Genomic DNA, 21,823 nt, shown 5'->3' with positions numbered 1-21,823 from the left:
AAAAAGCATATACATCACTTAATACTACACCAAATTGGAGATAAATATCCTTCTCGTGAGAAACGTCATCATCATCATCATCATCATCCTGTGCATGTTTGAGAAATTTTATGAAAAAGTTATCAATCAAGGATATTTGGGCTGATCAAAGAGAAATCACTATGGACCAAACTGAGTACGGATTATCAAGAAAAAACAGATGGTATAATTAGAAAGAGAAATGGACACGCCTATCATCACCTGATGCAGCAGCTGCAGATGCCATTACTGCAAGAATGTTGGCAGTTTTTTTACCCTTCCAACCGCCCAGATGCAAAGAATGCTCTGTATCAAGCGACTATTAAGCAAGGGGATTTCTTGCTCAATCGTATTCAGAATCTCTCTCGTGTTATTGATCTTTAAGTCTTTCTTTCTTTAAGTCTATCTGTAACCTCTCCTTCTTTCCTTCCTTCTTTCCATTTTCCCCAATTCAAGACTCCTCCTAGTAACAGCAAGACTTTTCAAATGTAATAGTTTGTTATAAGTATTATGATTTTTATTGTGTATCATGATTCTTATGCAACATGAAAATACAACAGTCCTGTTGTGTTAATAAGGTAGAACGCGTAACTCACAATATGACTTGATTGCCTTCATAAGGCATTGTTTTTCAAGATTCTCAGATTTCTGAATAAAACTCAGCAAATTATCCTTGTGCGAGACTCTCTCAACCTGCAAACCCAAACAGAAACTATTTGACTTTTCACCTTAGCATATATATACTGCATACTACTGATACTGAGAAACTTAAAACTCTTTGATTACCATCTGCTCAATGATTGGGCCCCCATCAAGCTCTTCCGTGACAAAATGGGTTGTGGCACCAATCAAATTGACCCCAGCTTCAAAAGCCTGTCATTCTCCAGTAAAAAACATAAAAACATAAAAAGCTTAAAACAGAATTTGGAAATTGGAACACAGAACCTGCCTGCCTAGATGGATTTCCTCCCTTGAATGATGGCAATAAGCCATGATGTATGTTGATCACATCCTTCCCATATCTTTTCAAAAAGTTTCCAGACAACACCTGTCCTGGGTAAATAAACAAATAAGACCTTTTTCCCAATCATGTTGCTATACTACTACTAGAAAAACATTTACCTGCATGTATCTAGCAAGGACCAAGAAATCTGTATCTTCAACCAACCCCAATATCTCATCTTCTACATTCTTCTCCTTTGACTTGGACAGATAATGATATGGAATCTCATGTCTTTCAAGGAACCGCATCACATGGGTATTCCCCACCCTATCATGATTGCTGTTCAAAATACAGACATATTATACACATCATTTACTGGTCAAAGATAACAAATAAAAAAAAAGTTCCATGCTTTACCTGATTACAGAGCTTATCTGAACCGGAAGTTTTCCATCTTGCCAAGCATGCAGTAGATCAACAAGACAATGGTCCTGCACCAGCAACCTCCTTACTAATGTAATACTATTTTTGGTTTTCACTAACAATTTTTTCTAGAAAGAAGAAGAAGAACCTGCTTAGAAGCAAGAAGAGCAATTTTATATTTGGGGTCTACAGAAGGCACTCGAACAAGCGATTTAACTGCATTGAACATCTTTGATAGGTCAAGGAAGTCCTCGTTCATTTGCTTCCGCTGCCATTTAATTCGGTCGAACACAAACTCACTGAAACACAATTTATTCTTACTTGTTACTTATCAACTTCATGTCAAGTTGGGATTATTAGTAGATTAATATACTTGCACTTGTAAAACCAACATACAGGGGAAAAAATCCATTCATTGATTGGGATAAAAAAAAAAGAAAGAAAGAAAGAAAGATGCCCAACGTATACAGGGGAAAAAATCCATTCATTGATTGGGATAAAAAAAAACATACAAAAGAAATACGAACCTCCTTTGAAGTCATTCAATCTGGCTAATGCAGAAAACGGATCGTCGTCGGTATCAGCAAGTGATGACTATATTCCTTTTTCTCTATTTCTTCACATCACCATGGCACCTCCGACCCACCACGACCGTCGATGAACACCAACAGCAATCCCTTAAAATGTTATGAAATTGAGGCTGACCCGCCACCGACTGAATCGCCACAGTAGCATATCGCCTGGAGAATCCAAATAAGAAAGAAGAGGTGGGGAAAGGAAGCAGATGGCAGAAGGAAAGGAAAAGAAAGAAAATAAAATAAAAGGAGTCGAGACGAAACCTGAAAGTATTCCACTGGACCAAGAAAAAACCCTAAATCTTCTCATTTTCTGCAATCGATTGTAATAATCACATCAACATGGCACCTCCGACTCACCACCACCGTCGATGAAGACCAATCGGGAAATTGAAGCAGATCTTTACCATTTGCGTTCATAAGAGGTCGGAGTGGATATTAGCGAAAGCAGCGATGGTGGAGAAAATGAGAAAGAGTTAGGGAATCGATGCCCTCTACCAATTAGATCGCACGGGACCAACAGTTTTTCCTTCCTCCCAACCCCGAAAGACGTGGAATCAATGCCCTCTATTTTTGGAAGTCGGATCGATGGATACTCGTCCTTGTTAGATTTTTTTAGGCTTCAAAATTGATAGATTTTTTTTTTTCGATTCTTTCAAGTTTGAATCAGAAAATGAGAAAGAGTTAGGGAAATCAAGAGTGCAATGCTCGTCCTTGTTAGGTTGAAGATGAAAGATAGATAGAAGATAGAAAAAAAAAAAGGCGGGTTTTCAAAATTTTGGGGATTTCATTTCCCCCCTTGTCTACTAAAAGCGCGTTTCATTAAAATTATAAAGCGACAGGTACAGACGACGCGCGTTTAAGATAAAGCGCCCTCCGTGTTTTTAATTTTTTTTCTTGAGACACCAAATTAAGGGCACGCAATAAAGCGTGACGTAAATCCTTAAATTTTTTGGAGAGATGACACTATTTTAAGGGCACGTCCTTTTGCGTATCGTTAATTATCGTGTGTCATAAAAAGCGCGTCATTAAAGGTCTTTTTTCTAGTAGTGAAAATTCCCGTAAACTTTATGAGTTGTTAACTTCCTATGTGAGTCGCTATAACCATACTATGACTGAATGAACCTGCCACGACGTTTCTCAGGCGTCGAAAAACTGATATGACACTTGTCACTCGTAGACCTGCAGGTCCCACTATAGCTAGCAGCAAGGTGTGGGTCGTCTAATCCAATATAGATTTATACACAACTATCACGTTATCCCTACAAGAGACTCTGATTATAACTACCAGGAATTTTAACCCATACTCTAGGAGTACTGAGAAGAATGTCTCACAATTTAAGTTAACAAGTTTACGTGTGGTGTGCGTGAGTGTAAAACCTTTTTCTGTGGGAATAAAACCTTCCGAAATGTGTTTGTTGTGTTAATGGAAACATAAATCATACCTATTATAGTTTATCAAAACGTTTAAATGTAATAGTTATAACTTTGTTTATTATGGTTAACTACTGTATTTGTGAAGGTAAAAACCCTTTTGTTTACCGATATGTATATATACCCTTTACTAAAGTGAAGCAACATGCAATATAACAACTAATTAGTTATCATACTTTTGTAGGTAAAAATCCATTTGTTTTCTGATGTATGACTATATACTAAGACAAAATGGCATCTATTTGCAAAAACATATATTCACATAAAGATATACACCTTGCTCAACATGTTACAATGTGAAATGAAATTGATAGCATTTTTCTGTTGTTAACATTTTCTTTTACTGTTCTTACAAAATTTATAGAAAAATCATCAAAGGTCCAAATCAGAATCCGTAAACTCTTAGAGCTTGGGAAATGAGTCTAGTTTGTTCATAATTTTTATTATGAATTTTAATTACCTCCAACTTGTGTGAAAACATCCATAATCACATACTGGTCCGGATTTGCTCTTGAAATGATAGGCAGTTTTGAAAAAATCACCATAAATTGTATAAAAATCGTTTGGAGATGTGCAAGTAGTCATTTTAAAGCTAAGAACTGGAACTAATTTGACCTAAAACATTTTTGAAAACTAAAATGTTTAAGTTGCCCAAAACAGTATGTGAATGGAGTTGAACTTTTCTGATGAAGGCTGTTAAATGAGTTTAGTTGTGTTCTTCGTGTTTTAACTTGTATTCCCCCCCCCCCCCCCCCCTTAAAACTTAAGAAAAACATGAAAAGATAGAGGTATGAACTCACATTATATGATTTCAGTAGATGGATGATGAAGTAAAGGAGTGTTTGACTCAAGAACACTTAAATGATGCTTGAAGACTTTGAAGATCTAACAACAAATATGACGATATTTGTGTAAGGAACTCATAATTTGAGTGAAGAAGTGTAATAATCATATGAAAGATGATGATACTTACCAAATGAAGAAGAACAGTCTTGGAAAAAGCCTTGGAAAAATCAGAATTGAAAGAGAGAAGTTGAGAGAAAAGTGTTTGCTCTTTGGGTGAAAATGAGAGAAATGAGTGAGAATGAGGAGAGAGGATGGATGTTCCAGCTCTAAGAATGTGGGAAATGGCTGGAAATGATGAGAAAATACAAGGATGTAACTAGGTATGGTGGGAGGAGTGTGGATGGTCATAGAGTGGGTGTGGGGGTGGTTGCTTGTGTCATTAACTAAAGGAAAGTCAACACTCCACCTCTTATACTTCACCCACTCTTCTTGGATAAGGTTTATCCCCAAAAACATGATTAATTAATAAATATGGGGCCTTATATGTTAAAATAAAGTTTTGGGTGAAAATCCCACGCTAAAATAATTAAAATCGGGCTTAGAACGCAAAACTAGTCGAAAACCGGGTGGAAAAAGGTTTCCTGCAAGACCTCTCGGTCCTAGGCCGAGGTTCGGTCCTAATGCAGTTGGGCCCGAAGGCGAAGTTAGGCGTGAGAGGCGAAAGCGAAGGAAGCGAAGGTCCATGCGAGGTTCGGGTTCGGTCTATACGAGCCTTCGGTCCGAGATAGGGTTCGGCTCTGACAACTTCGCTTCTGACAAGTTCAGTTCCTAAGAGGGTTCGACTCCTTAAGATTGATTTTCGCGTAAACTTCCGTTTTCGAGCTGTTTTTGACCCGGTTAAGGGTCGGGATGGCCCGAAAGACTATAAAAAGTTTAAGGAACTTTTGAGAGAGATTTCACATACTTGGAGAGATTTCCCATACTTAGAGAGATTTGGGAGAGATTTGACATACATGGAGAGATTTGGGAGAGATTTCACATACTTAGAGAGATTTCTCATACTTAGAGAGATTTGGGAGAGATTTGACATACGTGGAGAGATTTGGGAGAGATTTCACATACTTGGAGAGATTTCTTTTGTGACTTTTTTGAGTGCTTGGCTCCGCAACGCAAGGTCCGTAAGCCCCGTTAAGCCATATTTAAGGATCTTACATACTCCCGATGAGTATGCAACATTGTTTTATCTGTTTGGTTCGTTACTTACCACAGTTTTAGGTTAAGGAAATCTAGATGTATGAACTTTTCAATTTATGATTTCTCATTAGAATAGCGAGTTGTATAGTAATTACCTAACGTAAGTCCTAGTACACAAGGATTAGTTGAGTTGACCGGTTTGACTTGTTGACTTTATTTGACTTTGACTTGACCAGAAATTGACAGTTGTAACAAAAACCATCTGTTTCTTAATCTTCAAATGGTATAAGAAATGATGGTGTTAGGAAAGTTTGTTTTGTGTGTTTTCAACAATTGGATTTTACAATCCCGAGTTATTACAGGTGTAGTAATTTTATCCAATGATTGCCTTTATAACATTTTATTATTTCTCATTTATTTATTTATTATTATTATTTGCGATTGCAGGGTACCTAAATGCTACTATGAAAGTGTAAGTCGAAAATTTATATAAAATAACTAAACTAAAGAAGCAACCCACTTTTACGCTTGCCTCAAGAGTGTAAAACACCTATTCATCAGGATACCCCCAACTTGAAAGGTAATCGTCAACATAACTTTCGTTATTCTCTTCTCATATTGTATAGTTAATGGTAGATGTTAAATTGAGATATCTTGAAGAGTCGGTAACTAAAGAACTCAAGTAAGTTATTTTCACTTTTTTACTTTGTTACTATATATTTATTTTAACTTTCATCCACGTGGTTGGTACAACAAATGAAGTAATGGTTTGATAAGATTATAAAAGCGTATTATGCACCTTTTATGGATTTAATGAAAAGCTGGAACATGCAAACTTCAAATTTATGGTTTAACATTTTTTTTTTTTGCTTTTTGTTTTTAGATTTTCGATTTTTATAAAAGTTTTGTTTGGACAGTAAAAATCTACATCAAGGTTTGAAGGAAAACATGTTTGTTCCTATTGTTTTGTGATTCAGGTTAAAAAATGTTCATAGTTTGCTAAATCTTTTGATTTCATGTTTACCTTGGTTCTATTATTATGTAACAAATCCGAAATTAAAAGTGAGATAAATGCATTTTTTTAAAGTATATTTTGGTGGCAGTGATTATTGTTCTGTAAAAAATGTTCAATATTTACAATGTTTTCCTTTAATAAGGTATCTAATTATCAATTAAATATTTTAATTAAACTAATAATATTGATAAGAAATATAGTGTTGGTTTACTTCTGACATAAGAAAGGGCTTATATAGGTCAGTAACTTCTTTTTAGGTTTCTATGTATGCATAGGCCAGTAACTTCTTTTTTCCACTATTCATACAATGTTGTTATGAGTTTGTACTAGAAAATTAGATGCATACAGGTAAATTTGTCAAAGAAATAAAAGTACAATGGTATTTTTTGGTTTTTTTATTCACAAAATGTGATTCAGAAGAATTGAAGGGTAAATTATGACTATGTGTGGATAAGACCAGTGGATCACCTGTACACAATGGTATGGGAAGTGAACCATGATTTGTTTTTTTTACTGTGTTGTGGTTAATGCAAGAATATTGGCATTATTGAGGTAATGGTTGATTTTACGGTTCACCTTTTTCTTCTCTTGCCTTTGTCATTCCCCCAAATTTATGTGACATCTGTTTGTAATTTGATTTTATTTTTGTCTTGGAATTTTATCCCTTCTTTTCTTTATTCATCTATTTTTTAACATTTTTTTATTTTTATGAAAGATAACTATATGTTGATTATTTAATATAAGGATATGAAATCTATACGTTGATTATTCAATATAAGAATATGAAATCACTGAACTAGGTAAACAGAGCCGGTCCTGAAAAATGAAATATTCTTAAAGGTCCAGGACGAACAAGAAAAAAAAGGCCCTTATCTTTATTATAATTTTGTATTTCTAAATAAAAATATATAATGAAAAAAATTGAACCCTGTACAGCTGCCCACTTTACCCCCCTCTAAACCCTCCATATAGGTAAACAATTTCAATATTTGTTTCCCATGAACAAGGATGGATATGCTAATAGCCTAATACAATTTAGGTTTTTTCTCTTTTTATCGAAAATATCACGTAATTGTATCATGTAATCAATTCAACTCATTTTAATATTAATTTTTATTTAAAATTAAAAGGTATGTCAAATTCAAATGGTATGAACACGTGTTGATTTTTTGTGCACGATTTCTCATGTTTTATGACCGTGAAAGTAGTGGCTTTTAAAACAGTTTGTCCCACTGTGAAAACCTCATCCCGCAAGAAGAGATACCCCATAAGATCCACACATTCGTGTTTCCTTCCAATTCATTCAAAAATCAAAATGTGAGCCGGTCTAGTGGTAGACCTTCCTTCAGTCGGATCAGTTAGATTTTGTGACAATCTTTCTCGTCGTGCCAAATCATAACAACGATGTATAGGATGGGGTGGAGAGAAAGCGTTAGATTTAGATACAATTAATATTGTTATGCTACGTAATGTGAACAAACACAAAACTCACGAATCACCCACATTAATACATAATTGGATTTATAATTGAAATCGCAAGATCGACTTTTTATAAAAAATAATTAAACTCTCTTTCGGCTTGTTTTCAAATAATCAATTTGTTTTTAGTCTTTTCAAATAGGGCAAATGGCCCAAAAAATATTTTTTGTAGACAGAAATTCAATTTTGACACCGTGTTTTTTTTATGTCAATTTTGATACTGTGTTTTTCAATCTGTTACAATTCTGACCACTTGACCGGTTAATCAGGTACATGCTGACGTGACATGATGATGTGTCAGTTTTGATGACGTGGCATGCTGACGTGTCAAAATTGATTTTTTTTCCACAAAAAACACTAAGTTTTCACTTTTTTTGATTTTGACACTAAGTTTAATTTCTTATTTCAATTTTGACACTATGTTTTTTTTTTTTTTCAATCGAACATCATTTATCAAATTTTGTTCAATTTTGTCTATTTTCCATTTGAAACTGTATAAATATATTTTTTTTATTACATTTTAAACTGTATAAACATAATTTTTTTCGATTAAACACAACATTTTTATTTAAATACAATGTGTTTTTTTCTTACATTCAAAACATTAGTTATATCATGTGAATCAAAGTAACCATAAGCTTCTAATAAGATGTAAAAACTTGATGGGTTCAAACTTGATATCCGAGTTTTCATCGACTACATGCCTCCAAACTTCCAAACATATTTTAAAGTTGCATATTTAATATAAAATACAATTTTTATATAACTAATACATATTTATACATAAAAATATGGTTTGAGTGTAAAAAAAAATATGTATGTATACAAAACTATGGTTTTTAAATGAATATATATATATATATATATATATATATATATATATATATATATATATATATATATATATATATATATATATACACGTTTTAAATGTATTAAAAAAATATTTATACGGTTTCAAATGAAAAATAGACAAAATTTGATAAATGATGTTCGATTGGAACAAAAAAAACATAGTGTTAAAATTGAAATAAAAAATTAAATTTAGTGTCAAAATCGGAAAAAAAAAAAAAAAAAAAAAAAAAAAGTGAAAACTTAGTGTTTTTTGTGGAAAAAAAAAATCAATTTTGACACGTCAGCATATCATGTCAGTATGCCACATCATCAAAACCGACACGTCAGCATATAACCTGGTTAACCGGTCAAGTGGTCATAATTGTAACAAATTGGAAAACACAGTATCAAAATTGATACAAAAAAAAAATACGGTATCAAAATCGAATTTTTGTATAAAAATAGTGTTTTTTATGTCATTTATCCTTAGTTACAAACTATTTGACAACCATAAGCTCCATCGGTTCGATATTTTCTTGCCACTTATTAAAAATCGAGTTTAGTTAATATTTATTTTGAACGCATCAACGACTACAATCAAAGTGGAGTATTAATTTCGTAGCAATTAATAATCTCATTATAGGCTACTTTGAAATTGATGGTTATTTGGTGGAAAGTGAACATATATCAGCTAGTTTATTACAAATCGATTCGACTATTTTAGTCTTTTTTTTTCAACACATTGAAACAAAATGGTCATGTTTTTCGTCGAGCTTCTTTCGTAATATCATTACTTCCTAGGGAGTTATTTAATTCGATTGTACCAATATATATCTTCTATTTTCCTTTAGAAACTTGTTTAAAAATAAATAAATAAAATAAAATAAAAATAAAAAGACCATATACCGTTAGTATATAGATGGTAAAGTTAATATTTATAAATTGTATGTGGAGAGCGGGTTGCATGGTTTTTTACGTAATGACTCATTTCCGTTCTTCTTTAAATAAATTGTTGCATCAGAACATTGCAAATTGGTCCCGTAGCTCAGTTGGTTAGAGCGTTGGTCTTATGAGCCGAAGGTCGCGGGTTCGAGCCCCGCCGGGACCAATGTTCTCTTTCAAATACTCTTTTTAATTGTTTTTCTTTTTAAAAAAACCACATCAGTTCTTGTTGCAATCTGCTTCTACATAAAGCTATATTTAATATTTTAATCTATCTTAAGTTTTGATTTATGGTCTTTGGTTTGTTGATTTCTTTTAACACGAGACATAATCTCTTAAAAAAATCTTTTTTACGCTTTTCATCACGAAAAAAACAAAGTAATTATAATAATACTTTTGATTGGTCTTTTAGTTTGATTTGTTGATTTCTTTTAACAAGCGAGACATAATATCTTAAAAAAATCTTTCTTAGGCTTTTGATCACAAAAAAACCAAATTAATTATGATAATACTTTTGATTTATGGCATTTTCGTTTGATTTCTTGATTTCTTTTAACAAGCGAGATATAATATCTTAAAAAATCTATCTTTGTTAGGCTTTTGATCACGAAAAAACCAAAGTAAATATGATAATACATATAAGTATATAACTCAAGGTTGGTAAATAATAACATCAAAGCGGACTTTTTAATTCTTATCGAGACCTGCAATATTTGCACAATGAATTATATTTGAGGTGGAAGTAGATATATGATTCATCATATTCCATCAAATCGCTATTTTATATCAAATCAAGAAGCAGCATCATAAACGTTAAAAATATAATCAGTGGATTATGTACATCATTTTTTTTGTTGTCAAAATTGAGTGTTGTGGGAATTCGATCCAAAAACACATGCTAACCCATGATGTTTAATTTTAGTGGAACATGTTTATTCCAAATTTCCAATATATAGAATGATTTTCGATCTTCAAAGATTTGAGAGTCGCTATACTTTCTCGCTATAGAAACATAATAAAAACCTTGCATATTAAGATCTCAATTACACATATCTAGTTGATTATTATACAACCTCACCTCTCGAACAGCTTATTTTAGATCTTCCCATTGTGAAATTCCAACCCCTACACTTGAAGCATAACATTGATTTGATTGATAATACATTCCCTATCTAAGGTCAACACCTGATGTTTAATAAAACAACTCTTATTGAGTTTCAATGAGTAAATTCTACAAAAACTAGTTTTAAACATAGAACTATCATACGAAACATCTTCCCAAAATCACATAGAATCACCATTGCCAACCTTTTTGTAAAGATATGAATCAAGAAAATGCCTTTTTCATGAAGATCGGATAAATGACCAATAAAGTGTTTTTAAACACTAGGCCTTTTGTCACAATCTAGATTGCCTCCGATGCCATGAATAACCTTCACGACTTTAGCACATAAATACATAGAATCAACCAAAAAAATCTCCAAAATCATTCAGAAATGAGAGGTTGATTAAAAGAAAAAGGGCTCTTGATGTCAATCCTAGCTTCCCCTTTATACGACAAAACCTTATTCCATTTCACATAACTAGTTTTATTCTCATTAGAGTCACCCCAAAAGAAGCTATTCTCTAAAGATTCTAATAATTTAAGAACTTAAATAGGAATTTTAGAATGAAAAAATAGTAAAAACCAAGGCTTCCCAACACACACATGACCATTATCAATCTTTCACCCGAAAAGCATTCTAACTTTCCAATTATACAATTTTTGTGAACCGGTCCACGACCGTTTCCTATTGGAAATTGTTTGCAAGGAATAACCAAATTGCTTTATTATTGATATTTAGTATTTTATATAATTGGAATGTTCTTATATAAATAGCTTCTTAGGGAATAGTTTTTTTTTTTTTCCATTGTCTAAGTTGTTCTTCCTCAAGTTATCTTAATACAACAATGCTCTTATTCATATTGTTATTCTTTTGTTCATTTTTATTGATTTTTATATATATTGTCATTTAAATTCTACACTAACCTAGCTTATTGTTTGAGTTTGATCATCAACTCCACAATTGGTACTATAGCAAAGTGGTTGTTCTTTCAAACACTATACTCACTTAAAAAAAAATAAGTTCAAATAGCATTATCTTTTCTTTTCAAAACATTAAACTTTTTAGAAATCAATGCTGCCAAGTTTGTCCCAAAAATTAAAATCATAGTTTCAAATTCCAAGAGTTTTGAGTACGAAGTTATTTAACAAAAATATCATAACTAAACTTAAGAATGAACCAGTATATATTTGTGGTCTTTTAAATATCTAGTTTTTTTTTCTAAAAGCGGAATGTCCGTTCGGATTGTGCTTACTTTTTTTCCATCTGCAACACCCTATTCTAGACTTGTTTGTTATTATATTAAAAAAAAAAAAAAAAAAAGATTGTTATCATCTTTAAGTTTATATAAATTATGCTTATTTTAGTTAGTCTCTCCTAAAATTAACATCATATTTTAATTAACAAATTAAGTATTATTATTTCAAAAGTCTATCGAGTTTTAATATTTAAAAGATAAGATGAAAGTGTTTGTTTCAAATAAATATATTTTAAGATATAGATCAATCCTCTCTGTTATGAAAAATTATAATGAGAAATTAAATATCCTGTCACGTGTCAATCTTATAAATTTTGACACTTATTATTTTGTAATATTTTAAAAATAAAATAATATCTACATGTTAATTTCTAAATTTTTTCAATTTTTAAATTAAAGTCACATAATACTTATACTTATACATATAAAGTATTAATATAATAAATATAATAATAAATTGCAATTAATATGTTTTTCATTTCTTATTTTAAAAAAAATATATTTATTGTGTACACTTTGGTATATAATCTTTTTTAATCAACCCGTGTATTATACGAATTTTACACCTAGTTTATATTATAAAACGGATTTTAGATGAAACACACGATCACAATTCATTTTAAAACATAAAATATATCAATTTATACAAAAAAAAAAAAAAAAAAAAAAATCACCTTTTACCAATGTTTTAAAAACCGATTTTTAATTGAACCAGTACGGTAACCGGTTCCCGATTTAACCGGTTCGACCGCTAGGTGAACTGGTTTCTATATTTTTCATATTTTTTTTCTATTTTCCTACACATACATACATATAGAAATTAGGAATTTGATGTTTACAAGTTCAAACATTAAAAATACACATAAAAGTAAGTTGTAGATGAATCCAAATACATTAATATAACACATAACCATAAGTTTTAGTGTTTTACATCAATCCATATACGTCAAAAAGAAAATAAAGTATAACACCGAAACGAAATATAGTTTTTGATGAATACAAAAACATCAAAAAAATTTATAACTTTTACCATATGTTTTTATTTAGAGAAAATTAAATAGATTTGAAAAAAATCATCAATGTTTATAATATAAATTGTTCTTTTTCATGTGTTTTTATTCGGTTTAATCAGGTTCAACCGGTTTTTTCTAAAAACCAGTCGGTTCAATCCGATTCAGAAAACCAATGATAGTTGAACCGCTCACTCTACCGGTTTCCGGTCCAACCAACCAGTTCAAACCGATTTTTAAAACATTGCCTTTTACCAACTTATACAACACGGTTTTACTTTTTCTCTTTATACTTATTTCCTTTAATAAAGAACTTAAAAAGCATAAGCTTAGAAAAATGTAAAGCATTCTTATATAAACAAACATCTAAACTAATTTCACACATTTAATTATATATAAAAACATAAATAATATAAAGATACATTGTATTCTCTAAACAACCCATGTCAAACCTGTCTTCTTATGTCAAACCTATCTTAGGGCCCATAATTATAGATGTCAGGTTGGTTGAACCTAAGTAATCAAAACCTTCTACAACACGATTCATTGTTGCAACATTGATACGGATCAACCGAGAAATGAAGTATACTTCCCTCAACATGCTTTTTAGTCAAACCACCCCTCAAATCCGTTGACCAACCACCATACAACGTATCTCCCACTTCCTCCAACCCATTCCCACTAAGATCAAGCACCCGAACCCCTTTCGCCATTGAAACCGCATACCAAAGAGCTTGAACAAACTTTGACTTTGACTTTGACTTCAACAGATAATTTTCACACAAACTCACGCAACTCCCGTCATGACTCGACGACATCGACCGTGAGGAACTCGTGTTGACTTTGACTTTGACTTCTGGATCGTCTGATTCGTCTTCGCTATCTGCGACTTCGAGATCGGTGAAGTCGGCGATGACTGAGAAGAGTTTGTGTTGACTTTTTCGTGGTCTGGTTTGACCGTGGAATCGGGATCTTGTAACTCGTGTGGAGTGGCGATTTCGGATAAGTTGAGTTCCTCTATGGAGGATGTGTCGTGGAATAATGCTTGAAGAATAGTGAGTATTCCAAGAAGGCTGAGTTGACATTTGGTTAAATTAAGTAATTTTAAGCAACAATTGGGGTTCTCGAGTACTGATGCTAAAGCAGTTGCACCCTACATTTGTTATTTATGTAAAGAATCTTTAAAAAAAAATAGATGTGTTTTTTTTTTCAATTGGAAGAAGTATAATGTAATAAGATTATAAAGTTGTTTAGTGAAATCTAACCTCTTGCATGAGAGGATTATGTGCAAGATTTAACTCAAGAACACCATTGATCCAAGAAGGATTAGTTTGGAGTTTGATGACCTAATCTGATGTCAACAAACAACATGATAAATCAAGCTTTATTAATTCCCGATTCTCGTTATTCCATGAATCCATCAATTCTATAGCTCTCTCCTTCATCAATTAAATATATAATATGTTAATAAGAAAGAAATGAAAGTAGGATGATATTTTTTAAATAAATTAAAAAAAAAAAGATGTCTTACAGATCCAATACTTGTATCTCCAATCATCAAATCAGACAAGCCTGATGTTTTAACAAGCTTACAGAGGCTATCAACTACGTTTTTATTTAGCTTTATGCCATTTAAATTTAGCTGAGAGAAACTGCAAAAATAAATAAATAAATAAATAAATAAATTTATCTGAAGAAACAGTTGATGGAAAAAAGAAAAGAAAGAGGGCCCACCTATTAAGAGTGGAAAGTTTGTCCAATAGATTTACTATGTCATTTCCAGATATGGAGGTGTTGTACCCTGTTATTCAATGGTAGAAATTTGGATATATGAACATAAACATGAAATAAATTATTATCAATGAATTTAAAATTCAAGTACCTATGAATAATTCTGAAAGAATCAAACTAGAATCAAGGGAATCAGTGACTTTTTGAATTGTTCTTGATGTGATAGAACATCATTGTATATTTAAACTGTAAGAGTTGAAAAGTAAAAGATTATGTTACATAATTGATGGAAATAACAGCATACTTTAATTGATTTCTTTATTATGATTGGATACATTTTTCAAAATATAATTTCCTAATAATAATAATCATAAAATAAGTACAATGCTATAATTTGATAGATTTTTGGGTTAATTTCGTAAAAAAAACCTTATATTTTGTGTTTTTTCCAAAATAAACCTCAAATTTATTTTTTGTTCGAAAAAAACCTTTTACTTTTTGACTTTTTCCAATTTGGCCCTTTTCATCATTTTTTCCAAAGAAAAAGGTTACTCTCATAAAAGACCTTATTTTATATTTTTTCCTCAAATTTATTTTTGTCTGAAAAAATCCTTGTATTTGAAAGACTCTGTAAAATGGTTTGGTCTAGGCATAGTCGTAGATAGCAGTAGAAATGTAATTGTTCGTGTTTTGTTTTGAGTTTACAGTGTTTATGGTCTTTATGGGTTTACGGCCGTAAACACCTAACCGTAAACACTTTACGGTCTCTAGTAAGGTCTTTAAATAGCGAGTTGTGTCAGTCTTTATGGGTTGTTGATGCTCTCGTATACTTCCAAGTTGTATCAGACGTTTTACAGTATTAAAGCGTATGCAAGCTTGGTCTTTTGTTCTTTATTGGTTTATTAATTCGTGTTTGCATCTGTTATTGTCTTTGATCGTTGGTAGATCTATTTTCGGGGACTTTACAGTATTTTTTCACTTTTTCGATCTGGCCTTTTTAGTCATTTTCTTCCAAAAAAAATTTGTAAAATGTGAGGATTTATCCTAGAAAAACTAAAAAAGTTGAGGGTTTTTTCGGGAAAAAAACGGACAAAGTTGAGGGGGGTTTTTTTTGAAAAAAATACAATGTCTTTTTCAGACAAAAAATAAAGTTGAATAAAAGCTCGAATACCATGAAAAAAAATCGATTTTCACTTAATGATATTTATCATGCTGTGAAAATGATAATTTTAATAAATATTAAAATAAGTATCTCACCTTTGCAATTTTGTAAGATTGTAGAAAGGTAAGAAGCACATCCATCAGTTAATCGATTCCCAGATATATTAAGTACTTCCAAGTGTGACAATAGTACAGGGCATTCACAAATCTATAAGTTTTATAAAATAAATCAGCTTTTACTATTAGAGGGGCATTTTTGTCTCATTTACCAAAATTTGGGTCACATAAACATTTGACCTCTAATGGATTAAAAGGATAGGATCTAAAAACATAGCTAAATGTATTAATATGCTTATATCCTCCTAAAAGTTAGATTATTATTTTTATCATCGTATTTAATACTCTAATTATTCATAAAAAATTAAAATTAAAATAAAAATTAAAAGGGATGAATAAACCTGGAATAGGGCAGTTGGACCAAAGCGATTGTAGTGTAAATCCAAAACCAAACCACCATACTTTTGACTTGATGACATAAATACTTGTTTTATGTCATCATTGTCCTAGATCTATCATATTTCAGGACTATATGAGTTGTATGTTCATAAAAATGCAATCTTGGACGAGAATGTTGAGCCATGCATGAGATCTAGACTTTTGGAGGAGAAAGGAAAGGTGTTAGAAGGTGTGGGAACCTTTATAGTCATGCAAAGGCTTAAAGGTTTCGACTTTATGGATTAAGAAGTATTAGAATGGCCAGATCTGAATTGTGAGATTATGTCTTAACTGTTTAAGACACTAAAATGAGGAAAGTAAGAAACTGGGATTTACGCTGGCGTAATCCCAGTACGCGCCGCGTAGGGGGTCGCGTTCCCCGATCCTGGAGTGCAAGGGTACGCCTCGCGTACAGGAGTTGGTACTCCCCACGTACTGCGTGCTGTTAACTTTTGTTGACTTTTAGGGTTTTTGTAACGCCCGCAGATCCGGGCTAGTCAATTTAGAGGCAATAGGGGTCAAAAATGACTTTTCGACAAAAGATTATTTAGAATGAATAGTCTTAACCAAGTTTTAGAATATGTCACAAGGTTTCCGTACATATAAAGAACGCCGAAATCCGAGTTATAACGAAGAAGTTATGGCCCGCCGAAGTTTTACGGCAAAACCGGCACGGCACCGGAAGACGTAAATAGTGAATTTACGATAGAAGAATTTTTAGCCTTAGCAATCTAAACAAAAGTCGTAGAATATGTTAAACTAAGAGCGTCGATAAAAAGAACGCCCAAATCTGACTTCGTATGAGGAAGTTATGATTTTTCTAAGATTCGGCTTAGCAGTGTACAGCCCGAAACTCGAATTTTAGTTCGAGCGGTTTTTGGCTTACGTGAAATAAATGAGAGTTGAAGATCTCATTAATAGGAACTCAACGGTAAAAAGACAGACGAAAATGGAGTCCGTATGAAGGAGTTACGAATTCTTCACGGTCATTTAACAGTCTAAACGCCTCGTACTGTTAAATTTAAGATCGGTCAAGAATTAGCTGACGGAGTCAAAATGAAAGTTGTAGATATTATTTTTACCTACGCGTGGATATAAAGAACGTCAAAAACGGAGGTCGTATGTGAAAGTTACGGGTTTTAGAAGTCGGAAGTATGTTGTGCGAAAATGGGTGATGTGGCACAATCTTGGCCATTGCTTTCTCCCCAAGTCTTGCCACTAAATGGTGACATGTGGCACCAAGTTCAGCCATTTTCACCCTATAAATACCACCTCTCCCACCCTCATTTTCTTCACACCTTTCCCATTCTTTCTTCTCTTTACTCTCTCTCTAGAACCTCTCTCTAGCCCCGAAATCCCCCAAAAAGCCTAGGGAACCTCCCTAGCACGAGGCAGAAGCCCCGGAGTGCTCGACGGCTCCGAGAAGAAGAGCTTTTCGGCTCGGAAACGCTGCTCCAAGCAAAGCCTGGTTTTCTATAAAACCCACTGTAAGTGAGCTACGCCTACGCTATTTTTAATATAGTTTTTATTTAATTATATTAACGTTATTAAGAACATATAATAAATACTTGGGCTATTATTATGGGTTATGTAAGTATTTTTTTAACTCTTATATAATAGTAATAATAGCTAGACTATTAATTAGTCTCGGCGAATAATAGACTAAAATCTATTGGTGATAATACTAGGTTTCGTCGAAGGAAATTATTTTAAAGTAAACGAAGCACTGTCCGAGTACCGAGTCACCACCTTCTCAGGTGAGTGCATAGTCCCTTTCATGAACATGATTTTAATACAAGTATTGATTGAAGTATTAATTATATGTTTATGTGCGAGTTAATTGATGTTGCTTGAAATTCGTGTTAAAGAACATATCTGATTATATTTGATAATTTAGGATAAAGAGTAGACCTAAATTAAAAATGAGGAATATTGGGTAGTATATTCTTACGAGTACAAGTGAGTAAAACTCAGAGAATAGAAGTTAGTATATATCACTTATCCGGGAGTATGGATTAGACATAGTCATTGTCCCTAGTCCGAGAATATGGATTAGGCATAATTATTCGTCGTTAATCCGAGAGTATGGATTAGCTATTGTCCCTAGTCCGAGAGTATGGATTAGGCATAATCATTCATCTTTAATCCGAGAGTATGGATTAGTCATTCGTCCCTAGTCCGAGAGTATGGATTTGGTAAATTCGTTCATTTCTGATCCGAGAGTATGGAGTAGGTAAAACGACTAATCTTAGGTCCGAGAGTATGGATAGCCTCGTTGCGAGGATCGACGGGGTGGGATAAGAGTTGTTTATATATATGTATGGTGAAATTGTATATTTTGTGAATTTTAAACTATATATATGGTATAACATTGTGGGATTGAAATCCCTATGTGCTCACCAGGTTTCCCAACCTGACCCACTCAGTTTATTTATATCACAGGTGTTGATATGAAGTGACATTACACTGAGAGATTTAAAGAGATGTAGACCACTAGTGTGAATAATTGTAAGTTCTGTTTATGCTTATGTTCCTGTATTAACGATGACGTCCCAAACGTTTTAAAATGAAATAAATACGTTTCTTCGAAAATGTTTTAATAACGTATTTACCATGTTTTTCTGGGAACAAATTCCGCAACCTTTTTATAAAATGAAGTACTCTGATTTTTATAAAGCATAAACAAAATCGGTCTTTTCTGGCCGTGATTTTGGGGATGTCACAGTTTTGGTCAACATGTGGACTTTTGAGTCAGGGAGGGGTAAAATGGTCTTTTACCTTTCTGTGGGATTGTAGAAAGGGGTGTAGTATAGCTTTGAGAGCCGTTAATGATTTGGAATGATTATTTGTTGTGATTAGGCGAGGCTAGGTCGTTGTTTCGAGATTCAGAGATATCGAGCACGTGAGATACTAGACATCATACGAAGTGAGTCTTCTCACTATACTGTACCTGGAAGAGTACCTATATGTGACCGGAAGGTCTGGTATGCTATGAGATATATGCATTGTATGCTATGAGTTGCCTGTTTCGTATGCGCTATGTATGCGGTATGTATGCTATGCTTGATATGGGCCGGAAGGCATTATGATGTGGACCAGAAGGTCAGGGAGTTATGGACCGAAAGGTCGATACGGGTAAGACCTGAAGGTTTACCGGGTTGGGACGGAAGTCCGTTGAGACACATGGACCAGAAGGTCGTGTGGAGTATGGCCTGGAAAGGCGTATGTGTGTAAGTGGTATATTACGGAACTCACTAAGCTTTTTGCTTACAGTGTTTATGTGTAATGTGTTTCAGGTACTAGTGAGGACCGTGGGAAGGCGTCGGCATGACTCATACACACACATGTGGATTTGGATATGTTTGATCTTGGGTTTGACATGTTTTGTATTATGATCATGTTACATTGGATTCTATGGTTTGTCTTAAACGAAATTATGTTTTAAAGAAATGAAAAAATTGTTTTGAAAATTTACGTTGTTACAAAGAGGCAGAGGACGAAGAGAGGATCGGTTATGTAGACATGATTTTTATAAGAATTTTCAACACCACGGCCCCTCGATGGGCGCCAAATTGTTTTGGTCAAAATTACACAAGTACTAATCAACCAAATCGAATGAGAGCTTGTGATGTTCAGATTGTGTAATAGCAAATAATAAAAGAAAGTGACACAATGGTTTACAAGGAAAGCCCTCGATCCTTGCTAGGATCTCCGACACAAAACCTTGGGAGATGATAATGATCACATGCCTTGATGATTTTATTAATGTAAAAAGATGTTTACAAAGAATATTTGAGTATGAACAAGTGATTAATCTCGCAGAGTAAGGTCCTAGTAAAAAACAGTGTGTTGTTTGCAGAATGCAAGTGTCAATTTATAGTCTAAACTAGCCAACAGATGTCCGATATTTCTGGGATCCTCTATGACCAGCTTCACAAACGTTATTTGACCAAATATTTTGGATCTTTAGCATATTTTGAATGATTCTTCATTGAGAATTGGTCTTCCATTGACTACTTATGCACACGTGTTAGTTACAGACAAAAAAAAATGATCGTTATAGTTATTAATAAAAATAATGACAGTGATAATCGGGATTCTGAGGTAGCTAAGGATTATGAATATTTCGAGGATCCTGGCCCTAACAATTAAGAATCATTTTGAGAGCATTAGTTTTGGAGAGAGAAACTAGCAAACTCATTTGTACTCTTTCTAATTCAACTAATGAGAGCTTAAAAGATTTATTTACTCCAAGTGTTCATGATTTGTATGATGATTAACTAGATAATTTCTTATTCCGCACAAGTCATTATAATCAACACCACTACATTTAGGATTTAATTAGAAGCTAAGAGAAGCGGTGATTTTTGAAAGACGCGATGACACCAATCGTAATGTAATTGGCCTACCGAGTCGGGGAAACGGTGGTTCTGCTTATAACATCACATGGAAAGGACATTGAAAAAAAAATCCACCAATGAGATAAAAATATTTTTCCTAAGAGAACATGAAATTTATTTTATTATATAATTGGATTTAGAATTGAAATCGCAAGATCTTCTTTGTATAAAAATTAATTAAACTCTCTTTCGGCTTGAGTTTACGTATTGTTTTCAAATAATCAATTTGTTTTTAGTCTTTAAATAGTTACAAACTATTTGCCAACCATAAGCTCCATCGGTTCAATCTTTTCTTGCCACTTATTAAAAATCGAGTTTAGTTAATATTTATTATGAACACATCAACGACTCCACTTTGCAATTAATGATCTCATTATATGCTATTTGAAGTTGATGGTTATTTGCTGGAAAGTGGTCATATATATAAAGCTTGTTTATTGCAAATCGATTCGACCATTTGTCTTTTTTTTCAATATATTGAAACAAAATGGTGATGTTTTTACTTTCTTGTAGGTTTGGGGAGTTGAGTTTTCACTCTGAAAGTTGCATCAAACAAAATGACAAAATAAGAGAAAGCGTGCATGGAAAATCAACACACGTTTATATCATTTGCATTTGATACTTTTGGTTTTCTTGCGCCAGAAATTGTGGAGCTACTCAATAGAATCCAACGGGTCATGATAATGTTATAACCCCTAGATCTATAAATGTTATTTTTTTTAAAATTAATTTTGACAGGGTTGTAGCATAGCTTGTTACTCGTTTACCCGCTACGTCTATGTAAATCTTTCTTATGGAGCTTAAAAAAAACAACCAATATATATCTTCTATTTTCCTTTAAAAACTAGTTTGAAAAATAAATAAATAAATAAAAATAAAAAAGCCATATATATAATAACACGTTAGTACGGTAAAGTTAATATTTATAAATCGTATGCGGAGAGCGGGTGGCATGGCTTTTTACTTAATGACTCATTTCTCTTCTTGTTTAAATAATTAGTTGCATCAAAACATCGCAAATT

The 21,823-nt window shown here is 32.8% G+C and overlaps 1 non-coding gene across 1 annotated transcript; it reads left to right on the top strand.

Annotated features, from left to right (window-relative positions):
• The first annotated feature begins 9,735 nt into the window (after nucleotides 1-9,735).
• On the top strand, nucleotides 9,736-9,809 carry TRNAI-UAU (transfer RNA isoleucine (anticodon UAU)). The gene has a single exon. It is a non-coding gene; the product is annotated as a tRNA-Ile (tRNA).
• The last annotated feature ends 12,014 nt before the right edge of the window (nucleotides 9,810-21,823 follow it).

This window comes from Lactuca saligna, chromosome 1, assembly GCF_052625555.1.
Source record: "Lactuca saligna cultivar CGN05327 chromosome 1, ASM5262555v1, whole genome shotgun sequence".
In the NCBI taxonomy this organism is placed as follows: Eukaryota; Viridiplantae; Streptophyta; class Magnoliopsida; order Asterales; family Asteraceae; genus Lactuca; species Lactuca saligna.
This window is presented reverse-complemented; position numbering and strand designations above follow the sequence as displayed.